This window comes from Pleurodeles waltl, chromosome 11 (assembly GCF_031143425.1).
Source record: "Pleurodeles waltl isolate 20211129_DDA chromosome 11, aPleWal1.hap1.20221129, whole genome shotgun sequence".
Lineage (NCBI taxonomy): Eukaryota > Metazoa > Chordata > Amphibia > Caudata > Salamandridae > Pleurodeles > Pleurodeles waltl.
In genome coordinates this window covers 388,254,734-388,277,608 of record NC_090450.1, presented here as the reverse complement: position 1 = coordinate 388,277,608, position 22,875 = coordinate 388,254,734, and the positions used below count along the sequence as shown (strand labels likewise).

At 44.9% G+C, this 22,875-nt stretch overlaps 1 protein-coding gene across 6 annotated transcripts in view; it reads right to left on the bottom strand.

Annotated features, from left to right (window-relative positions):
• The window catches only part of ARHGEF4 (Rho guanine nucleotide exchange factor 4), a 1,288,638-nt gene that overhangs the window by 1,009,559 nt on the left and 256,204 nt on the right, over positions 1-22,875 (bottom strand). Inside the window, exon 1 of one of the 6 annotated variants that reach the window (XM_069213716.1) lies at positions 193-292. The exons of the other annotated variants lie outside the window; for them this stretch is intronic. The gene's annotated coding sequence lies outside the window, so the exon portion shown is untranslated. Of the gene's footprint in view, positions 1-192; positions 293-22,875 lie in introns of those variants that run through there. 6 annotated transcript variants of the gene reach the window in all.

The following is a 22,875-nucleotide window of genomic DNA, read 5'->3' as shown; positions in this document are numbered from 1 at the left end:
TTTCAATTAGCTGTAATATCTCACCTCTGTATTTCGTTCACCCTGGCCGCATTGGTCATTTTTGCAGCTCCTCCTCCCACCTTTTGTTGCATTTTCAGTTTCCGCACACCTTATCTATGCTCCATTTTAATGGGAAGTGTAATCACAGTTCCTCAGGGACACGCCAGGACAAGAAAATAAATCGATTTCTACCTGTATTCTTCTGCCTCTTCCCTGGCCCCTGAGTGCAGACGTCCGAAGACACCTGCCGGAAGCCCCTGCCGAATGTGCTCTCTCTTTCGTGCCGGCTGAAGCGCACCCATCAGACAGCGGCCAGACCTGCCCAGCAGGTTATGAAATTTAGAGACAAGCTGCTTACGCACCTCCTGCTGGTACTCGCGAGCAGTCATCACCTGGTGGCTGCCGCCCACATAACTTGGTCATCACTCTGTCTGGGGGCTCGGAGTAGAACTGGTGCGCTCTTTATCGAGGGCCAAGTCACTGCAGCTGCCAGCTCCGTGGTTTCCCTTTACAGCGACAACCTTTCTTAGTATTATTGCATTTAATGGTTGGCGGGCCCCAGGTGCAGTGAAGTACAAATAGAGGTGAGCAGCGCTTAATTTGTACATAAAAAGGTGGCAGTGCCCAAAGCTCCCCTGTTAAACACGCGGCTGCTGCAATTCAACGTGTGAACACAGAATACTGAGGCGGCGTAATCCTAAAGCCATCTCGGACCTCTTCAATTTATATAAAGCCACTTCCTGCCCCTTCAGCTCACTCTTGATGCTTTCAACTTTCTGCCTTTGTGACTCTTTTTCGGTTTTCTCTTCCTCCGTCTTTCCCATGGGTGTCTTTTGCTCGCAGCAAAAGCTTGAGGCAGAAAAATAAGCCCCGGCCCTAAAAAAGAAGTGCCGGTGCTCAGCACCGGTAACAACAACAACAAATTAAGCACTGGAGGTGAGCGTGTCACGGAAAGCTCGAGCCAAGCACGAAGTCTGGCTCTGGTTCAGCTCAAGCGAGCCCATAACAAGCCGAGTTTTCATGTGGCTTCTGTCTGCTGCACCCACATTCCCCAGGATGTGGCTTACCCATTTTCTGGCTGATTTGTACAAGGTGAAACCAGAAAACCCGGATAAATCGTACCACGACTTCCCTGCTTAAATTGTGTGATCTTATAATGATATTTTATTGCACAAAAACACAATTTCCTTCATTAATGTCAAAGCTGTGCATGTTAAGGAAATTCACTTTTTTGAATTTTGAAGCAGCGTTATCATATTTTATGCGGTTTGTTGTGTGATTTACATAGAACACATTTTCAGGGTTCAGCTTGTGCGCAGGCTCATCCAAGGTAACTTCTTGGCTCGGCTCTGGCTCGGCCCCCACCGTAAATCTGTTGGCTCGCCCACCTCTACATACAAGGGTATAGAACTGGCTCTAATGCAAGCACAGAAAATGACTCCCCACACCTTTAATGGTAACAAAGCTATGACTGAGAATTTTGAACTTTCTATGATAAAACTTGCTCCACTATGCTGAAACACACAGTCACACATAATCCGTGATGAGGGAGGGAGCCTGATTACTAAAGGCGTAAAATGTCAATGCTTCTGTCTCAATACAACTTGGTAAGAGTGCCCCAGGCCTAGCTTAAAATGAACAATATTAGCGAAGACATGTCAGCAGCCCTCAGCACAGGAGCAGCCTGGGATGAAATGACAGGTCATAGCTGCTTTTGGAGTTGCGAGAACCTCCACTTTCCTGTTTTCCCAGTCCCTTCCCCCGTGTGATGCGTGGGGGGGCTTGGTAGACTGACTGTGCTTATTGACAAAAAAGGCAGGGTGAGCGGCACAATGACAGAGATCTTTTAAGACGTAGGCAAAGTGGGCAATTGCCTAGGGACCCCGCCTTCCAAGAGGACCCTGGGAAAATTAACTTTCTGTCTCTCACCTCTGTTTATTTCTGTATGTCAACCTCTCTGCCCCCTCTGCTTCTGTCTCTTTATGCCTAATAACATCTAAAGGATTTTGGGGTCCCTGGTAAGGTGTAGTTTAACTGTTTTTAATTTACCTCATTTCTGGAATACTTTTTTTTGGCATAATGAGGGCTTGAATTAGCTGAAAATGGATAATAAAGTTCAAAGTGTTTTCTCAATAGAGGCCCCCAAAATCTGCCTTGCCCATGGCCTCCAAAATCCTTAAAACACCACTGTTCAAACTCAATCCACAATCCAGGGTAGTATCACCTAATCAATTCTGGGGCAGTAATCTGTTATGCTGAGTGTCTCTTGGGGATCTCTTGTCATAAATTAATTTGTTGACCTTGGGATCTCTCAGAAACCATTTGGTCACGAGGCTCCAAAATGTCCACCACACCACTGTGTACCAAATGGTTTTGGGTTGGCTTTTTTTTGGCCGTAAAAGTCCTATTTCTTACATTGGCTCCTCACTTAAGCTTGGGTAGCAAGGTACAGCAGCTCCACCTGTCGTTTAATCGGGGCCTGGGAGCTGACCCTCAACGCTACTGAGAGACCCGAGCATTTGTACGGAGCTACCCTACGAGAAGATGGAATTCTTTCTCACCTCGATTCTTTCTTCCCACTGACATGCTGAGACACTTGATATGGCAGTCAATTTCATGCGAGGACCTGAAGTGGCAAAACTATCTTGCATCTGCAGTTAAGGCCTTAGCAGCAGAATAAATCTGGAGCAGTAAAATACCTACAAAACTCATGTCCAGAGTTTTATCTAAGCAAGCTAGATTAATTTCAAGATCATTGGACATTGAATCAGTCACTGCTATGAAGATACTAGGAATTCCTCCCTCGAAGTACAATGAATTGGGAGTCATGGAATTCTTGGACTTGCCCCAGAAAATGTCAATGAGGCAGAGTTCGCTACGTTTAAGATGTGGGATGATCCCATTGAAAGAAGACCATTTTGGGTGAGTAAAAGGTACTACTGAGCGGTCATGCTGGCTCTACGGAGTATCTTTGGAGTCTCCAACGCACGCAACCTGCATCTTTGTCCCCTAATGCCACTTTGAAGACATTGGCTGCAGCCACTCTTCTTGCAACTAAACTTGATTGTAAAGACGCTGGTGTTTCCTGTCAGTCCGGGAAATTCCTGCAATTGTCAGCTCGCTATTTACATTTTCTGGGTCAGGAAGTTTAGCTCCTGTAACAAAATCCTGTAAGCAGGAGCCCCCGCTCAAGTCTCTGGATGTTTATGGACTCTGACAGCTCCAAAGTATCGTTTAATGGTTAAATGATTAATTCGTTACCGATTGTACATTTGTGCAAAAATGATCAGGCCTTTATACATACTAATTGTATTCATGGAGTTTTAAGTAAAGCCTTGGCGATCTTAGTTATAAACAGTTGTTTCCACTGATCTGCCACTGCCCCTGTCTTACGCTTTGAAATGAGGGATTGCACCTCACTATCGAGTCATGATGGAACTGTATAATTCGCTTATGCTCTCAGTCCCCCAGAGACATTTTTGTCCCTATTATCGGCTGAGTTGGCTAAGTTATCCACTGTTTTATATTAGTGTATTAGATTTTTCTAAGAGGAATTGTGATATCTTTCATTATAGTTTTTTTGTGCTCTTTTTTACCATTTGTAAAGGTTTTGAATAACTGAAACAAATAAAGTCTTACTTCCTTCTTTCCTTCCCACACTACGTGGACGGACCCCTGCATAAAGCGACCAGGAGAACCAATTTGTAAATGATGAAAGGCCTTATTTAGAGCTTGGCGGAGTGGGTTACTCCGTCACAGGCATGAAGGATGTTCCGTCTGCCTTATTACAATTCCATTATGAGCTAAGGAACGTGTAATGTGGAGAATGGGATGTCCCGGTGCTCAAAACCTTTCTTAGGAGGCTGACGCCACTTCTTCCAGTTGTCCGTCCACCTAGCTACATTCTTGGCACCACTCAACTGTACATTTGTCAAGACTTTCAAGGACAATGGGAAAGCAGTCAAAAGCAAAAAAATGCTACTGCTTGGGAATCATGGCATGGATTATAATAGTCCATTTATTTGACAGCAACATACATTAAAACAAAAGTTGTTTCAACGAGGTGAAGGTGTAGTATCTACAAAAAAATGACATCACCTTAACTGAAACTGCAATGCCTGTACTATGGATTGAGGTCTGATGCTCTATAGACTTCACTAACAAGCTCTGAAAAACTGCGTTAATTCCAGAGGCCCAACTGCCATGTAGAACCACATGCGGTGTACACCAAAACTAATGAAGATATTTTAAATGAACACAGAAAACACTGCCAAAAGCTGTTTAAACAATCAAAAACATTCCAGGAGCCAAACATGTAAACTCAAATGGGTAATTAACCATCCCCATAAGGCTGCCAGACTCATGCAGCTCAGCAACTGAGGAGCGCAGACATAGCCCTGCACACTGCTAAGAGGAGGAGTGGTGCGGACAGTGGGCCATGACCACTACACATCAAGTGTAGTTTTATGTCCAGTACTTTGTACTGGGCTAAGCAGCAAGACGAGCGCAAAGACGCACTTTCATTTATTCCTTATGTGCCGTCCTGCCAAGTCTGTCCTGCGCCTGTGCTTTTAAAGCCTGCCTCGCTCAGTTCAACAATGAACCAGCCCCCTGCTGCAATTATCTAACTGGAGGCTCAGACATGCTGCATTAAGCAGACCCAGTGATGAATAGATTAGAGAGCACGGAACAATGATTTAGTTATTGACCAGGGACGTGAAACCAGGCATGATGACATCACTGTCGTGATGAGCAATACACATTTATCCATGCCTAAACCGGAGTAGGCCAATCTGTGGAGGTATGCCAGGCACCTACTCAGCTTGGTATACTTCTTTTGAAAAGTTATCCGGTATTCCGATCCAGGGAGAAAAAAAGTATAGTCCTGGCACTGTGAATTAAGTGCTGGTGCTGAGCACCGGAAACAACTGACACAAATTAAGCACTGATGGATTTCCCGATGTGGATGAAGTTTTGGAGAGTGCCATAGCCTCTAGTTTATGAGGCTTTTCTTGTCGTTCAACACAGCTTGGGGTTTATTGTCTTCCTTAGTCTTGAGGAAGCCTAAAAATGAGTATGGCCAAATCTTGTTGATCTTTAGCTTGGAAGAGTCTAACAACACACATTGGGGGTCATTCCGACCCTGGCGGTCCATGACCGCCAGGGCTGGGGACCGCGGAAGCACCGCCAACAGGCTGGCGGTGCTTCCAGGGCTATTCTGACCGCGGCGGTAAAGCCACGGTCAGAAAAGGGGAACCAGCGGTTTCCTGCCGGTTTTCCCCTGGCCCAGGGAATCCTCCATGGGGATTCCGACCCCCTTCCCGCTACCCTGTTTCTGGTGGTTTTCACCGCCAGAACCAGGATGGCGGGAACGGGTGTCGTGGGGCCCCTGGGGGCCCCTGCACTGCCCATGCCACTGGCATGGGCAGTGCAGGGGCCCTCTAACAGGGCCCCACAAAGATTTTCACTGTCTGCTTAGCAGACAGTGAAAATCGCGAGTCGCACCCCTGCAACTCCGCCGGCTCCATTCGGAGCCGGCTTCCTCGTTGCAGGGGCTTTCACGCTGGGCCGGCGGGCGGCCTTTTGGCGGTCGCCCGCCGGCCCAGCAGGAAAGTTGGAATGGCCGCCGCGGTCACGGTCATTCGGCGGTGACCGCATGGTGGGAGGCGACCGCCGCCCCCCGCGGTCAGAATGACCGCCATTGTGTTTTGATCAGATTGAGGAGAAATTAAGGGGTCAATGTCTCCAGGACTCTCTTGAATCTGATGCTAACTCCTGGTGGATTGAAAGTTGGGTGAATTATATAACCATGTTACATCTTTAACAATAAGGAAAGTCTTTTGTTTGTGTTTTCATATATGACATTTGTGATTGCCCTTTCTTAATCATCTCTCCAGAGATCTACAAGTATGTTATATTATAGAATGTAGACAGATGTACAGACAGGCTTCATGTAAAAATTGATATAAGAAACCGATGATTGATTAAATCAGTCTCAATGGAAATAATGTATCTCATTGCAGCATCAGTTCTTAGGCTGAATTTATCCCTAAAGTATACCACTTCTGTGTTTCCTATATAGGTAAATCAGGGTAGTGCCATATTTCTCTCTACAGTCCTCTGGTTCTTAATGGTGTTCTCTCCTCTTTTGCTCATTCTTTGATTTTGCAGATCAGAATTCATCATCTGGAGAACTTGATCAGGTGTGGGGTCTTCTGGGTCACTCTTTCATCTTCAACTTTCCAGGGCAGTACCTGGTGTTGTGTCCTTAACATGATATGCCTTTAACCTCTTCCATCAGGGTGGTTCCCTCTTTAAAAGGTTGTAGTCAGTGCTTCCCAGTGTTTGTCTTCTTGAGGGCCTCTGTTTTGGCCTTTGACACATGATTCTTCTTGATATCTTTGGAAAGGATCTACAGCTCTAGGTGTTTGTTAGAGCATTCTGTATGGCAGTAGATGTGCACTCATACCATTAGTGCCCAACTGTATTGATGTCTGGATCCCTAATACTAATTTTTGCTGTCATAGGCAAACACGGATCATATGTGTGTGCCATGACATAGTCCTGTCTCATGGATTGTGGTCTTGTTGGACTGACAGGGGCACCCAAAGCACTACCATCATGGTGGTGGGTGCTATTGCCTTTACCAGGAGTTGAGCAACACGAGTGCAGCAGTGGCAGCATACCATGTAGTGATCACTAGGCATGAACAGGTCCTTTTTAATCTGTGTCATTAGAATGAGGCCTACTGCCTCATTCATTTTTAAAGTGCTGCTGCTGTGTGCCTAACTCACCTTTGGCCTACATCAGTTTGGTGTGAAGTGCTGTGCAGCACAGGAATGGTGTATCTGCGCTGGTTGTAAATGTGCCTGGAAGAGTACAATACCTAGATACTTCAGCACTGCGCAGTGCGTGCATGCTAAAAGCATGCACTCGATGTATGTGTATCAGTGAGAGGTACAATATAAGAAGTGTGCAGTATGTGGATATTATATGCATGTGCTGGATTTGTGTGAGGCTATGAATGGTACAGGACAGAAAGGATACGCTGCTGTGCATGCATGTTAAATGCAGGTGTTGGATGTATATGTGTCTATGAATGGTAGAGTACCTGAAGGATACAGTACTGTGCTGTATACATGCACTGGGTGCATGTGTGCTTGTGGAGGGCAGAATACATAGAGGACACTGGGGGTTATTCTAACTTTGGAGGAGTGTTAATCCGTCCCAAAAGTGACGGTAAAGTGACGGATATACCACCAGCCGTATTACGAGTTCCATAGGATATAATGGACTCGTAATACGGCTGGTGGCAAATCCGTCACTTTTGGGATGGATTAACACCTCCTCCAAAGTTAGAATAACCCCCACTGAGTTCCATTTTGGCAGACCCAGGACTGTGTGGTGAAACATGGATTGGAGGTAGAGAAATCACCCCAGACAGATTTGTGTCTTGCTACATTCCTGTAAGCTAGGTGGGACACACATGGGAGAGGGGAGATTCAGTTTTCCCCTGTACACTTTGAAGGGTGCTCCTTGATTCAGAGAGAGGTCAAAAAGAAGGGGCCTGGGTATATCACAGGAAGGAGATGGGGCTGATAGGACAATTATAAACAGTAGAGCTGAGGGCCCAGTGCTAACATTTTGATGTACATAATACTGTGGCTGACATCCAGGTGTGAACTCTAGTATTAATAACCTGTGTTATTGGACTATCAGCTTTGGAGTCACTCTTGCTGAGACAGACTGCTTTTCAAGAGGAAGAGAGAGCAGAGGAGAGGACACTTCACAAGAGGCAGACCCTCAACATAAAACTTCAAAGACTTGGACCCTAAATCTCATTTGATGTCTGGAAATGGACTATACGAAGGTGTGTTTGAGACCCCAAAAAATATCATCTGCCAAACAGCCAGACGGTCTGTGTGAGGAGAAGCTCAGCAAGGCTTCTGCCCGTGGCCAGGACTTGGGGTCAAAGCCTGCTAGTCTCCCTGCTGGGTGAGGGGACATCACACAAGATATCCAATTTCATCTGCCTTGGAGCCTAGCGCACCAGCACCTGACTGCTTGCCAAGACCAGGGTTCCCTATGAGGAAGAGGATAGTGCTAGAGGGATCTAGGTCCAGTGGGGAGCCCTGTCAAGTGGACTCCCTGTGCCAGGTGTGAGGAAATGTCTGCTGCACCAATTGGGTCATTGCCTGTGTGAAGGACAGAATCAGTGACCCAGCCTATGCCAGGAGAAGGTTACAGTGAATTAAGCCTTGTACTGTCTTATGGCGAATGGCTAGGAGCCAGTGTGTCGTGCCCAGTCAGAGACACCATATGCCAGGAAGGGACTCAGTGAAAAAGATTACAGTGCAGTAAACACTGTAACCTTGTGCTGTAGTGGGTGGCGACCCTGTATGCGAGGAGGAGAAACCGTGAAGGATTTCAGGCAAACCAATCAGGCAGGAGCCCATGTGCTGTGAGATACTGTGATCCATATGCCAGATGGGGTCACCGGAACCATCAAGAATTGTGACCTGATCTGACACCTCACGCCAGAAAAGGGAAGATGACGTATGAGCACCATCACCCAGACGAGGGACCAATGCTGGATCGTCTCAGCCACCCCCCACTGGGAGAGGAACCGGACGCTTACCCCACATGAGGATCCACAGACAGGCTTCCGGTCACTTCTGGAGCATGACTGCAAGTGAGAGACTCTGGACCTGCTAAGTGTAGCCACCTGTGCAGCAGATTCACCTGATCTCAGCTGGAATGATTGCTTGCGGCCACAGATGGGGTGCACTCAGGAACAACAGATGCTTCACAGTTGACCGTACAGTAAGACTGGCTTCAGGTCTGTCAGTCCTGGGGGAACTTGTTGATAAGTTAGCGCTGTAGTGTTGTGACACTATTGACTTTAAATTAGAGTCGAAGTGGGCTCTTGGGACTAGGTCTACTAATGGGGTATACCCTGGATGTTACCAACAGCGAATGGGGAATAACCACTATTGCTAACACAAGGAAAGAGTGGGACATACAGGGAATTGCCATAGAAACTCTAAAGCCGGGATCACACGAGGGCACTGTGCAATTGTTTGTAAATGTCATATTTTTCCTTTGTCTGGTATGTGGTAGAAATATAATACTTCTTTTTAAAAAAAAATAAAAGTGAGCCTTTGGTTGGGCAATTATTTATTGCCATACACACATTGAGTTGTGAGCTCGTGTTCACTAATCTGTATCCACCTTCCCCCCGAGGGAGCCTTGCACTGTTCAGATCACTCTATCATGAGAGTCAAGTGCAGAAGGTATGTTTGGCCCAGTAGCTCAATTTCAGAGCCTTAAGAAATCATGATACAGCATCACCACTAGTACGGCATGTCAATGATAAACATCCAGGAACTGAGGTCCCATTAGTAAAATACATGGGTATAAATCACATCCCAACAAATGTTAGGGGTGGCAATAGAACATTGGATTTGCGAAAAAATGAGGCAAAATGGATCATTAAATTGAGAACGATCGAAATGGGCATGAACTTGGATGATGAATTGTATCATTTCCTCTGAATGTATTCACTGGGTATACTACTGATGAAGAATAACATACATATGTATGAGCAACTTACTCTGGTGATATACATTGTACTACCATATTTTTGGGGGGATTTTTCCTTCTTTCACCCTAGTTTCCCTATATACTGGGGGGACTCTTTACTTCCTCACTCTGCATGTGCATTAATTTTGACACTTCTATATACATTTGGGGCATTTATTTTGTTGTAATTATGGAACTTGATGTCCGAAAGCTAAGGGAAAATTGATCTCTTTTGTTGGCAAATAGATCTAATTGGCATTCTTCCATATACTTTAAGTGGATTTCCGGCTTAGTAAAAACGGCGATTGTTTGGAGATACATATGATCTTTGTATCGAAATCTCTCCTGTCATTGTGGCTGGGGTACTTGTTGAATAACACAATGTACTATAATTGCCATATAATAATGGCCGCCGTACTTGTATGCCTTGGACTTAATATGTCCATAGACTGGAATTGCCACATCAAAATGGCCGCCATATATACACATAAATAGACGGCAAGTCCTTCCTTGCTGTTTAGTAATTCTATTTTCAGTAATGAACCCTTTTTAAGATGGCCGCCATAGTCCTGTCGGACAGGCGGAAGTCCGGCTTTGATGTTCATTAGCCTGCTTTGAAATTGAACGCGGCATTTTAAATGCCGGCACGGGGGTTACAGGCAGGACATAATAGCCAGAGGACTAACGGAGGGCACACGATTCCCTCCGTCATTGCTATATATGATCGCGTTTTGAAGAAAAAACGCGGCATGCACTAATGCCGGCGAAGGGCTCATATTGATTTTCGGGCCCACAGAAGACTCACAGGAGGCACATACTTCCCTCGACGTTTCTTTGCCGAGATTTATCAGCAGACGGGCTTGGAGAGTAAACAAAAAGAATAGAAAGAGGGGTGAATAGGTAAGTTAATAGCACGTTAGTTGGTAATGGTATTTAGTGTAAGTAATGGAAAAATTGAGCCATATTAATGTGTTTGTTTTATTGTTGGAAACTATGGAGACACTGATATAAATTCTGTTAGGTGAATGGACGTAGATAGAAACTAAAGGCTATTTGGTTTTGTAGAAAGGTTACTAGAGATATTTTATTTGTCTTTATTCCAGTTGACTCACCAATAGACGAAACTAGCAATGTCCAGTATTTAAATTGATTATGAAGAAGGAAAAGATGTGATTGATTGTGGTTTAGAAACAGGTCAGTAATGGCATTATAATGAGTAACTTCCACATTTTTTAGGAGTATTTTGGACAAAGCAAAAGGAGGTTAATGAAATAGTCTTTTTTTCTTTCCCCCCTCTTGTTATAGAGTATGGTAGATGTGATATGAATATAACGGACATAGAAGTGAGCAAAGGTACATAATTATTCTACACCATGGTATAAGGAGGGGTCACTTGAGGCATTGAGCGGTCTAATATTAACTAAATATGAATTCTAGATATGAACTGTTAGAATGCCAACAAAAGAAGTCTTTTCACACTTGGGTGTGCATGTGGCATGTTGAACTTTGGATATGGCTTTGATATACCAATTTTTTGAGACGTGGGGAGTATTCTATGCTATATCTTTGGACATTAAATAACACTTTGCCACTAAAACTATGTGGTGGTGGTTCTCTTCTCTTCCTGTGTAGTTTCTGGTTTAGATTCAAATCAATATTATAAATATGATTTGTATAGAATATGTTGGACACCTAACTGACCAAAAGAATACCTTTGTTTGGTGATTTTGGAAAACAATAGGATAAAATGTAAATAGGTTTTAACTTTTGTGTAAAATTGTATATATATGTTTGTCGTGTATTGATTGTTGTCTGTTGTGATTTTCTCAGCCTTGAAGAAGTCCAGTCAGGACGAAACACGTGTCGGCTGATGGCTATTCATTTATTTTCTTCATGTTTTGTATATATATGTATATGTTTATGTATTTAAGAAGATTTTTCCTTTTTGTATTAAAACTTATATTCGCATGGACATATTCATCTTTTGGTTAGTTGTATATTTGTTTACAGTATGTTCTGGTCAGATTTATGAATGTTTAGTTCATTTAAGGAAGAGAGAGGACCAAACAAGCATTCTAGGGGAATTTATTATGATATGTTAATTGGTTTCTTCAAGATATTTGACTATCTCTTAAGAAGAGATATTGCTTTGCTTGGTGTGCACCACTGGTTTGTTTTTGTAGTATTAGAACGGGTTTACTTAGAAACTCGGTTTTACACATCAGGGCAACGATGTGTTTCAGTGTATGAGCACCCATAAGTTTCTTCTTACATAATTCGAATGTGCATTGATTTCAACTAATGAGTTGCCATTTGTTTTTGATTACTAATGGGGTATACCCTGGATGTTACCAACAGCGAATGGGGAATAACCACTATTGCTAACACAAGGAAAGAGTGGGACATACAGGGAATTGCCATAGAAACTCTAAAGCCGGGATCACACGAGGGCACTGTGCAATTGTTTGTAAATGTCATATTTTTCCTTTGTCTGGTATGTGGTAGAAATATAATACTTCTTTTTTAAAAAAAATAAAAGTGAGCCTTTGGTTGGGCAATTATTTATTGCCATACACACATTGAGTTGTGAGCTCGTGTTCACTAATCTGTATCCACCTTCCCCCCGAGGGAGCCTTGCACTGTTCAGATCACTCTATCATGAGAGTCAAGTGCAGAAGGTATGTTTGGCCCAGTAGCTCAATTTCCGTAGGATATCAAGAGAAAAAGGCCTCAATGACGAAGGTTGGGCCCAGTAGACCCTGCATGCCACATGGCCCTCTGTCACATGGTATGGATGACCTACCTAATTTTTAATTCCTTGCTGCCTTTCTGCGAAATGCACTGCTTCTTGTCCAGCGCCTCCTTTGTAAAGAAACTTCACACATCTGGTACGAATAAAACAGTGAAATAGCTATTGCATAACCATATACAAAGATCTGATGGAAAAGGATCTCAATACTGTCATTTTATTTTGGTGAGGGATTTTGTTTTGTCTTCAAATGATGTCCATGGGTTACCACAAATTTGGTAGTCAGCACAATCTGGGGAGTTTTAACTTTTGTTCCATTTCCCTATATTAGCCAGTTTCATTTAAGTTAGTTTTATTTTCTAATGATAGTACCTCATATTCCCTTTGTGCACATAACCTACATCAATCTTTTGTGCTTTTGGAGCTGGGCTGTTGTTTTGTTACAATGTTTTACTCATACTCTATGACAGGTCTCCGCCAATACTTTGGTTGCCCCGAGTACAGATTTTGATATGCCAGAAGTTGTGTGCTTCCTCTGAAAAAGAGTACTTGTATTGCAGTTTTTGGCTTGTTAGATAGTTTATGTTCAACACAGCAGGACTGAGTTAGTTTTAGTTGCAAGCCATGTTTAAGGCCTTAAGCCTGATCATTTTATTATTTAAAAAAAAGTTACAGCAAAGGTGGTAAGCCTGACTTATTTGTTGAGAAAACCATATGTTAAAGCCAATAGGCATGTTTTTCTTTTTGCCTGCAAGTTAGCCTGGTAATCTTTTGTCACTTTGTGGTCTCTAATACAGAGGGTGTCAACTCTAGTACTGTTCAAAACAGCAATTGATTCCTCTTTTGTTCTTACAGGAGAAATCTCCCTCATCTTAAAATGAAGAACTGACTTGTATTTGGTGGCCTGACTGAGTTTTCAGTACAATCTCTGTGAGATGGGAAATCTAAAATGAATGACTGATATCTTTGGTAGAAGAATGATGGGTGCCTGTGATTGTAGCTGCTCACCACCAGAAGGCCAGCACTTTGTACTTCTCCCTCTGAGCCCATGCTACATGCTCCAGTGCTCTAATATAGAGCTGTTCTGTTTCTTCTTTGAGCTAGTCACTATATGTAAACATACCTTCCAAACCAGCTTTTATCAATTTTTCCATGGAAGAGTCCTGTGAAAATGCTCTTTCCGGAGTGTTGAGAAGCTTTAACACTTTGACTGGGACTTAGATGAATAGAGAGATTTATGTGACAGTTTAAATTGTAATAGTGGCCATCTTACACAGTACTTAGAATTATCCTGAGAACCAGAAAAGACCAGATGAGACTTTCTAGATCAGGAAACAGGTTTGATGCATGTTCCCTTACACAAGAGCAGGGCTTAAGGAAAATGAAGCAAAACTCAGGGAGCTACCATTTTCTGCGTTTTGTCATAGAGGGGATCTTAATATTTGAACATACAGTGTGATGTTTCTTATGGAGTGTCTTACTGCTTCAGTACATTCCTGGAGTGGAGTTGTGGACATGAGAGTGGATTGAAGGGTTCAGCTCATCACACAGATGACTTTCTATTCATGAGGAAGTCAATAAAATATCAGTGTCAATGGCCAATGGACACATCAATGGGTCTGATGAAAAGGTTGTTTGTTCTGATGTCATAAGAGATATTTGAATGCCATTTAACATCACAACCTTCCCTAAGTGTACAAGGTGATGCAGTCAGGCAGGAACCCAGTTTACTATTGGACAAGGTTAGGAGTTTCATGCTAATGAGGAGCTACTGAGTGTTGGACAAGAAGGTCACTCTGATGCAACTGCAGTTGCTCTTTGGCAGCTAAACCTTTCTCTAAGGTGATCCCGCTGGGCACAACATTTCCCAAGCGTGAGAGTATGCTACTTATAATATTTGAGACAAAATATTGTGATATAAAAATACTGTGTGCTGCAAAAGCAAGCCAGACCTATTGCCATTGTGATGGCAGGAGATGTCTGAAGCAACAAAAACTTAACTTTTTTGTCAGTTAGCTGGTCATTTGTGCACATACTGAACAAGCACTCTGCTAACTGTCCTCATTCTCCTCTGTTAATTACTATTGGTTCTCAGATGTTTTAAATAAATATTAATTTCACTACAAGATTTGAAGAACTTTGCAAAAACCAGGTTGTGGATTGTTGGAGACCTTTTTAGAGGGCCAAGGGCACACAGGGGCTACTGGGCTCAACCATGGTGATTGAGCCCTTTTATTCCTAATGTCTCGGGCCTGACCTACTATGGATCCTGAGCAACTGGGCCAAAAAACCCTCCTGGACTTGACTCTCAGCTGTAGTTGTGGATCAGAGTCAAAGGCTCCCTTGAAGGGGAAGTGTAGATACAGGTTAGTGAACATGACACATAACTCCTAGAGCACTTTGCAATGTCAATAAATCACAGTCCAGTCAAATACTTGTTTTTGTATGAAAAAAAAGTATGATATTTCTATCTGTACCATTCAAAGAGATAACAATATTTGTAAGTAGTAACACAATCCCCAGGAGGGCGGGGCTCTAGTGTTTGTGTGGCACATCCCTGCCCCATCCTCTTCCTTGCAATGTTGTTGGGGTTATTCCCAATTCACGTGTGACCTCATTCAGAGAATGCTCACTAGTAGGCCTGACTCAAGAGCCCCCTTTGACTCTTAGGAAATACTCAAAAGAGTCTAAGGTGCAACAGTACCTACAGAAACAAGTCCCCTGGAGCCCAACAGGTCTGATTCAAGTCTTACACATTCCTGCAGCACAGTAGTGTTCTGCGTTTCAGCGGGTGCTCTGACCATGGGCACTTGCAAGCTCTGGTCTCGTTCAGGAAAGTCAGGCTGTTTGATCAACACGCAGAAGCTGGCTGGCTTCTTAAGTGATCAAAGATGGTCCCAGCTTCTGTAGGTGTGGTAAGTCTGTTTTTATTGCATGAGGGAGGGGTGAAGGAGGGTTGATCTTCCAGCTTCCAACCAGATTTCAGAAATGATGCGACTTCCTCCTCTGTGTCTTCCAAAGTCTTTGGGGTTGGTTAGGGACAGATCTCAGTGCACAGACTTGACCTGCAACTCGCAGCTTCTACTCTCTCGGGCAACAGCCCAAACATCTGGCAAAACTCAGTACCAGTTGCCCCCATAGCAAATGTGGTTGCTGCTGTACTTGCGGGCAAAGCACAAAGTCCTCCAGTGCAGTCTGCTACACCACGGTAGCCCCATCTGGCATACAGGGTAGCTGCTAAAGCATATACAAATCTTGTCATGCTTGACGACGCAGTCACTTCAACAGTGGCCCACTCTGGCACGGGGGTCACCACAACAAGCAGGTACGGGTTCGGTGCACCCCACACAATGCTTAATGCTGTTATGCTATTCTTTCACTGTATAGAATTCCAGGAGCCTCGGTCAAAGTTCTTTACCAGCATAGACACTGTGACTCAACTGTCGAAACATTGAGTATTCTACATATTTTCATACTGTTCTTGCGTCTTCTCTTAAAAATTCTTGCTCTTTTGTACCTCTGAATACTGTATAGAAACCACAAATCATGGAACTAATTGAAATTGTTGATGTCTTTCTAGTTTGGGTTAATTTTTATTTTGAACATAAAGTTCATGCAAGCTTAAAAAATAGATAAAAAGAGTCTATTCAACCAGTTAAGCAGTCTGAGTATTGCAAGATGTTTTCTTTTCTAAATAATACCACTAGCGCATCACCACTAATACAGGGGTACCTAACAGGACTGGCTTTTGGAATGGGACGAGCTGGACCCAGTCCCAAGGCACCAATCTTCAGACGGGTACACAAAGCTGTTAGCATTTAGGCCCTGCAATACCAGGGTCCTTCTCTCTTGACTCCAATGATTCAGATCAAACTGTTTTTAATGAATTATTTTTACTTACCGCAGGTGCAGTTTTACACCTCTTTAACCCCCCTTCCTTTCTCTCGTCTGTCCCTCTCACCTCTTGCTGTCATGCACCAACAACCCCATCTACCCCACCAACTTGGCACCAGTGTTAGCAGAGCTAAGCGGTGAGTGAATCAGGCTAGTTGGGGGAAGTGCTGAGATGTTTATATCCAGAGGCCAGTCACTGTTTTGATGTAATCACTTGGAGCAAGATGTACAAAGCATTTTTGTCATCTCAGACGGCCTGATTTGTAGATTCAGGCCGTATGCGACTGCAAAAAGGCTTTTTGTAATGTAGAAACACGCACTTGCAATCTGGTAACTTGTTACCGAATTGCAGTTTGGGTTAGCAAACAAAAATAGAATCACTATTTGGAAGGGGCGTTGTCAGGGCGACTCTTTCAAATAGGGAACCTGAATGGTTTTGCGAATGAAATGCAGTTGCAAAACATTTGCACTTTACCAGAAGAACGTTTGAAAAAATATTTTTGAAGAGCAGGCAGTGGCCCAACGGACCACTGCCTACTTTAAAAAAAAAATGAAACACTTTATTTTTCTTTTGAAACACATCTCGTTTTCATTTAAGGAAAAATGGCTGCATTTGGGAAAAATATGCTTTATTTAAAATCAATCACAGATAAGTGGCCCACCATACCTATGTTCTCAGCAAATCCTACTGGGTCAGAGATTGCAACCTACCTCATGCTTCCTCTCATATTCGTTTTATTATGTAGCTTTATCCTGTTGAGTGTCTATGTGCTTTCTATTCTTTTCACATCCTCATTCTGTCAGCTACGATCTAAAACAACCTAATGCCTTAATGGAACAATATTTTGGACCAAACGTGCCCATCATGACAAGTGTGTCCCTAGACATCCAAACGCTGTGTGATTGACCTGGCACAAGGCACAAAGGAGTGTGAGAGCTGCAGACACTCACCAGTTTCAGACACCAGCTGCATGAGAGAACATGGGGGTGTTTCTAAGTGATTTCCTGGTCAGGCAGCACTCTTTTTTTGTTCTCTTAATCCTCATCATACCTATCTCCACACACCTCCACTGTTACAACAGGGTGTAACATAGACCCCTGCAACACCAGCGTTGCAGATGGGTGCCCACCTTCAGTCTAAGGCCCATGGATATCTGTTAGATATGGAAGTATAAGAGGGTCCTCATCTCATTTTGTAGAGGGGTACCACCAGTTTGCATTACACCACTGCTTCCCATCCATTATCCTCTGCTAGATAAGGCTCTCAAAATGTGGGAGCAGGTAGAACACTTTGAGCGGACTCCTCGGGCGTTTGCTGCTGCTATTGTTGCATGTAGTTTTGTGTAATGCTTGAATGAGCAGTGCTTGCTCTGTTTTTGACTGACTGGTGCCTGCAGTGCTGCCACATGTGCTGCAAGGCCTGTATTTGAGAAAGACGTGCTGATTTTGCCTTGAGGCCAACATACCATTATAAGGCACATTTGCACAGGAATGAGTGTATACTGTGGGCCGCTTCGAAATTGGTTTCTTTTTCATGACAGTAAACAGCTATCAGTATTGAACTCCTGCTTTCAATGTGAGTTCGATTGTAACAAGTTCCAGTTGAGAGTTGCCTATAATTGACCAGAGATATCTTTGACAAGAGAATGGAGGATAGATTTGTCCTCCAAGAAAAAAAGATGTGAAAGTCAGGAAACACCATTCTTGAACAGTTGTGCTACATTATATAATTTTGAGTAGACTCTAAACGTTTTATTTGGAGAATGATGCCCGTGGGAAAATAAAAACGTTTCCGTGCTGGTCACCCTGCTGCAAGATTATTGCACATGGTGTACTGAAATGTGTAGGAGGCTGGCCTGGCTTGTAGTGGGTACCAGAGGTACTTACACCTTGTGCCAGGTCCAGTTATCCCTTATTAGTGTAGAAGAGGTGTTTCTAGCAGCTTAGGCTGATAGAAGGTAGCTATGGCAAAGCACTAAGGCTGAACTCGGAGACATGTAAAGCTCCTACTATACCACTGGTGTCATATGCACAATATCATAAGAAAACACAATAAACAGATATACTAAAAATAAAGGTACTTTATTTTTATGACAATATGCCAAAAGTATCTCAGTGAGTACCCTCAGTATGAGGATAAGTTATATACACAAGATATATGTACACAAACCAAAATTATGCAGATAATAGCAAAAGGAAGTAATGCAAGCAATGTAAAGTTACAGTAGATTGCAATAGGAGCACATAGATATAGGGGCAACACAAACCATATACTCCAAAAGTGGAATGCGAACCACGAATGGACCTCAAACCTATGTGAGCTTGTTGAGGGTCACTGGGACTGTAAGAAAACAGTGAGGGTTAGAAAAAAGCCCACCCCAAGACCCTGAAAGGTAGGTGTAAAGTGCACCTACTACCCCCAGAGAGCACAGAAGTCGTGATAGGGGGATTCTGCAGGAAGAACAAACACCAGCAATGCAACAACAGTGGATTTCCGGACCAGAGTACCTGTAAGACAAGGGGACCAAGTCCAAGAGTCGCAACAGTGTCGAGAGTGGGCAGGAGCCCAAGAAATGCCAAGTGAGGGTGCAAGGAAGCTGCCTCCTGTTGGAAGAAGCTTGGAGTTCTGCAAGAACGAAGAAGACTAGGAATTTCCCCTTTGGAGGATGGATGTCCCACGTCGTGAAGAAGCTTGCAGAGGTGTTCCCACGCAGAAAGACCGCAAACAAGCCTTGCTAGCTGCAAGGGTCGCGGTAAGGGTTTTTGGATGCTGCTGTGGCCCAGGAGGGACCAGGATGTCGCCACTTGGATGAGGAGACAGAGGGGGCGCCCAGCAAGTCAGGGAACCCTCACAGAAGCAGGCAGCACCCGCAGAAGTACCTGAACAAGCACTTAGAAGAAAAGTGAACCAGAGTCCACCCAAAGTCACAAAAGGGAGTCCCACGACGCCGGAGGACAACTCGGAAGGTTGTGCACTGCAGGTTAGAGTGTCGGAGACCCAGGCTTGGCTGTGCACAAAGGAAATCCTGGAAGAGTGCACAGGAGCCGGAGCAGCTGCAAATCACGCGGTACCCAGCAATGCAGTCTAGCGTGGGGAGGCAAGGACTTACCTCCACCAAACTTGGACTGAAGAGTCACTGGACTGTGGGAGTCACTTGGACAGAGTTGCTGAGTTCCAGGGACAACGCTCGTCGTGCTGAGAGGGGACCCAGAGTACTGGTGATGCAGTCTTTTGTTGCCTGCGGTTGCAGGGGGAAGATTCTGTCGACCGAAGGGAGATTTCTTCAGAGCTCCTGGTGCAGAGAGGAGGCAGGCTACCCTAAGAGCATGCACCATCTGGAAACAGTCGAGAAAGCCGGCAGGATGAAGCGATACAAGGTTGCTAGTAGTCGTCTTGCTACTTTGTTGCGGTTTTGCAGGCGTCCTGAGCAGTCAGCGGTTGATCCTTTGGCAGAAGGTGAAGAGGGAGATGCAGAGGAACTCTGGTGAGCTCTTGCATTCGTTATCTGGTGAGATCCCCAAAGCAGAGACCCTAAATAGCCAGAAAAGGAGGTTTGGCTACCTAGGAGGGAGGATTGGCTACTAAGAGAGGTAACAGCCTATCAGAAGGAGCCTCTGATGTCACCTACTGGCACTGGCCACTCAGAGTAGTCCAGAGTGCCACAAACACCTCTGTTTCCAAGATGGGAGAGGTCTAGGACACACTGGAGGAGCTCTGGGCACCTCCCCTGGGAGGTGCAGGTCAGGAGAGTGGTCACTCCCCTTTCCTTTGTCCAGTTTCGCGCCAGAGCAGTGCTGGGGGATCCCTGAACCGGTGTAGACTGGCTTATGCAGAGATGGGTGCCATCTGTGCCCATCAAAGCATTTCCAGAGGCTGGGGTAGGGTACTCCTCCCCAGCCTTCACACCTATTTCCAAAGGGAGAGGATGTTACACCCTCTCCCAGAGGAAGTCCTTTGTTCTGCCTTCCTGGGCCAGGGCTGCCTGGACCCCAGGAGGGCAGAAACCTGTCTGAGGGGTTGGCAGCAGCAGCAGCTGCAGTGGAGACCCCGGAAAGGCAGATTGGCAGTACTCGGGTTCTGTGCTAGAGACCCGGGGGATCATGGAATTGTCCCCCCAATGCCTGAATGGCATTGGGTGACAATTCCATGATCTTAGACATGTTACATGGCCATGTTCGGAGTTACCATTGTGACGCTGTACATAGGTAGTGACCTATGTACAGTGCACGCGTGCAATGGTGTCCCCGCACTCACCAAGTCCGGGGAATTTGCCTTGAACGATGTGGGGGCACCTTGGCTAGTGCCAGGGTGCCCTCACACTAAGTAACTTTGCACCCAACCTTCACCAGGTGAAGGTTAGACATATAGGTGACTTATAAGTTACTTAAGTGCAGTGGTAAATGGCTGTGAAATAACATGGACGTTATTTCACTCAGGCTGCACTCACAGGCCTGTGTAAGAATTGTCAGAGCTCCCTATGGGTGGCAAAAGAAATGCTGCAGCCCATAGGGATCTCCTGGAACCCCAATACCCCGGGTACCTCAGTACCATATACTAGGGAATTATATGGGTGTACCAGTATGCAATGTAAATTGGTAAATTTAGTCACTAGCCTGTTAGTGACAAATTTGGAAAGCAGAGAGAGCATAACCACTGAGGTTCTGGTTAGCAGAGCCTCAGTGAGACAGTTAGGCATCACACAGGGAACACATACATGGCACATACTTATGAGCACTGGGGCCCTGCCTAGCATGGTCCCAGTGACACATAGACTAAAACAACATATATACAGTGAAATATGGGGGTAACATGCCAGGCAAGATGGTACTTTCCTACAAAATGTAACATGTTTTGGAACGTTGTCCGTAAGAAGGTTTCATTTAAATATTACGAAGTGAAACAGGTTGACCGTTTACAAGTAGTAAACTGTAGTAGATTTAAAATAAAGATGGTAAACGACACATTGAGAAATTCCAGCCCTCAGTAAGGGTTGTGTACAAAAAGCATACAGGTATAATGGAATGCAGGAGGTGGCCTGTCCCACAAATGCGGAGCACCTATGTCATCAACAGGATTTTTCATAACTTGATAAATAATTGCAGCAATCAGGGCAGCAAAGGGACTGGCACAGTGGATGGCTAGTTGGAATATGGAGGATGCATGGTGAACTCAACATCCCCACAGTAAGGAATTCTCATTGTACTCTCCCCTCTACCAATTACATACTAGGATAGATCATATGATCTGCTCTGCTGGCCTCAGCGGTGCTGTCCTCCATACTGAATATCTGGGTCGCACAGTGTCTGACCATAGCCCGCTGTTACTGACAATGCAGACGTTGGAGAAACGCCCACCAATTGCAACGTGGCGCTTGTCCCCTAAAGGCATGGAGGACGAGGACTTCTGGAACGCATTAGCAACTAAACTGTTGGAACACCTCACACTTAACTCAGGGACTGCCTCTTCCAGGGAAGTGGAGTGGGAGGCCTTTAAGGCGGTAGTCAGGGGCCACTGCCTAGGTCAAATGGTGGGGATCAAGAAAGACCTTGAAACTGACCTAATCTGTCTTGAGACAGACTTACGAAGGTGGGAATCAGCACTGGGAGTTGACCCGGAAACCTTCTGACAGCTTTCAGAAATGCGAGAGGCCCACAACCGTGCATGAGAGCGCCTTTGGTGCCATGACAACAAAGCATACACGAGCAGGGTACACGAAGAAGAGGGGAGGGCGGGGCAATTATTTGCCTGGATGATCAACCCAGAGAGCAGGAGCACACCAATCACCCATCTGACGTCTAGAGACAGGAATCCACACTACTCTCGACACATATCAATGATGAGTTTATATCTTACTACACAGCTTTATACAGCTTGGGGTTCCCTCCAAAATTACTTGGGGGGCCTGCACTTGGGAATCCCCATTGAGCAGGATGGTACAAAACTTGGGCACCAGTGGATGCCCGGGAGGTGACAGCTGCCATTAAAGCCTTGGCAACGGGGAAGAACCGGGGAACTGCTGGCCTCCGGCCAGAATTTTACCAGAGGTTTGTGGGAGGCCTGTCGCCGCAGCTGGAGGAGATGTTTATGGAAGCCTACGAGAGGGGAGAATTGCCACCCTGCACAAGAGAGTGATCTCCCTTCCCAAGGGTAAACGGACAGATGCGACGGTCATGAACTTTCGTCCACTCTCTATGCTCAACACTGACTTTAAGGTGCTCAGTAAAGCGCTGGCGAATAGATTGCTTCCACATATGCAGACCCTCATCCACAAAGATCAGAATGGGTTTATACCTGCATGTAGTACATCACATACCCTTCGACGGCTCTACTCATGACTTTATGATGACTTGCACCCGCAAGACACAGCAGCAATGATAGTATTGGTAGACCTAGAAAAGGCCTTTCATACTGTGAGATGGGACTACCTTGAGGTGGTAAAGACGCAAATGAGACTGGGGCCTAGTTGGGTGAGATGGGTCAACCTACTTTCCGCCTGCCCCACAGCAAGAGTAAAGACTGGGCACACGATTTCAAGCAGTTATGAGATCCACAGGGAGATTAGACGGGGTTACCCACTCTCACCCTTACTGTTTGCCATAGCTATAGAACCGCTGGTGAAGAGTTTTAGGGCCGTAGGCCGGGAGTGGGG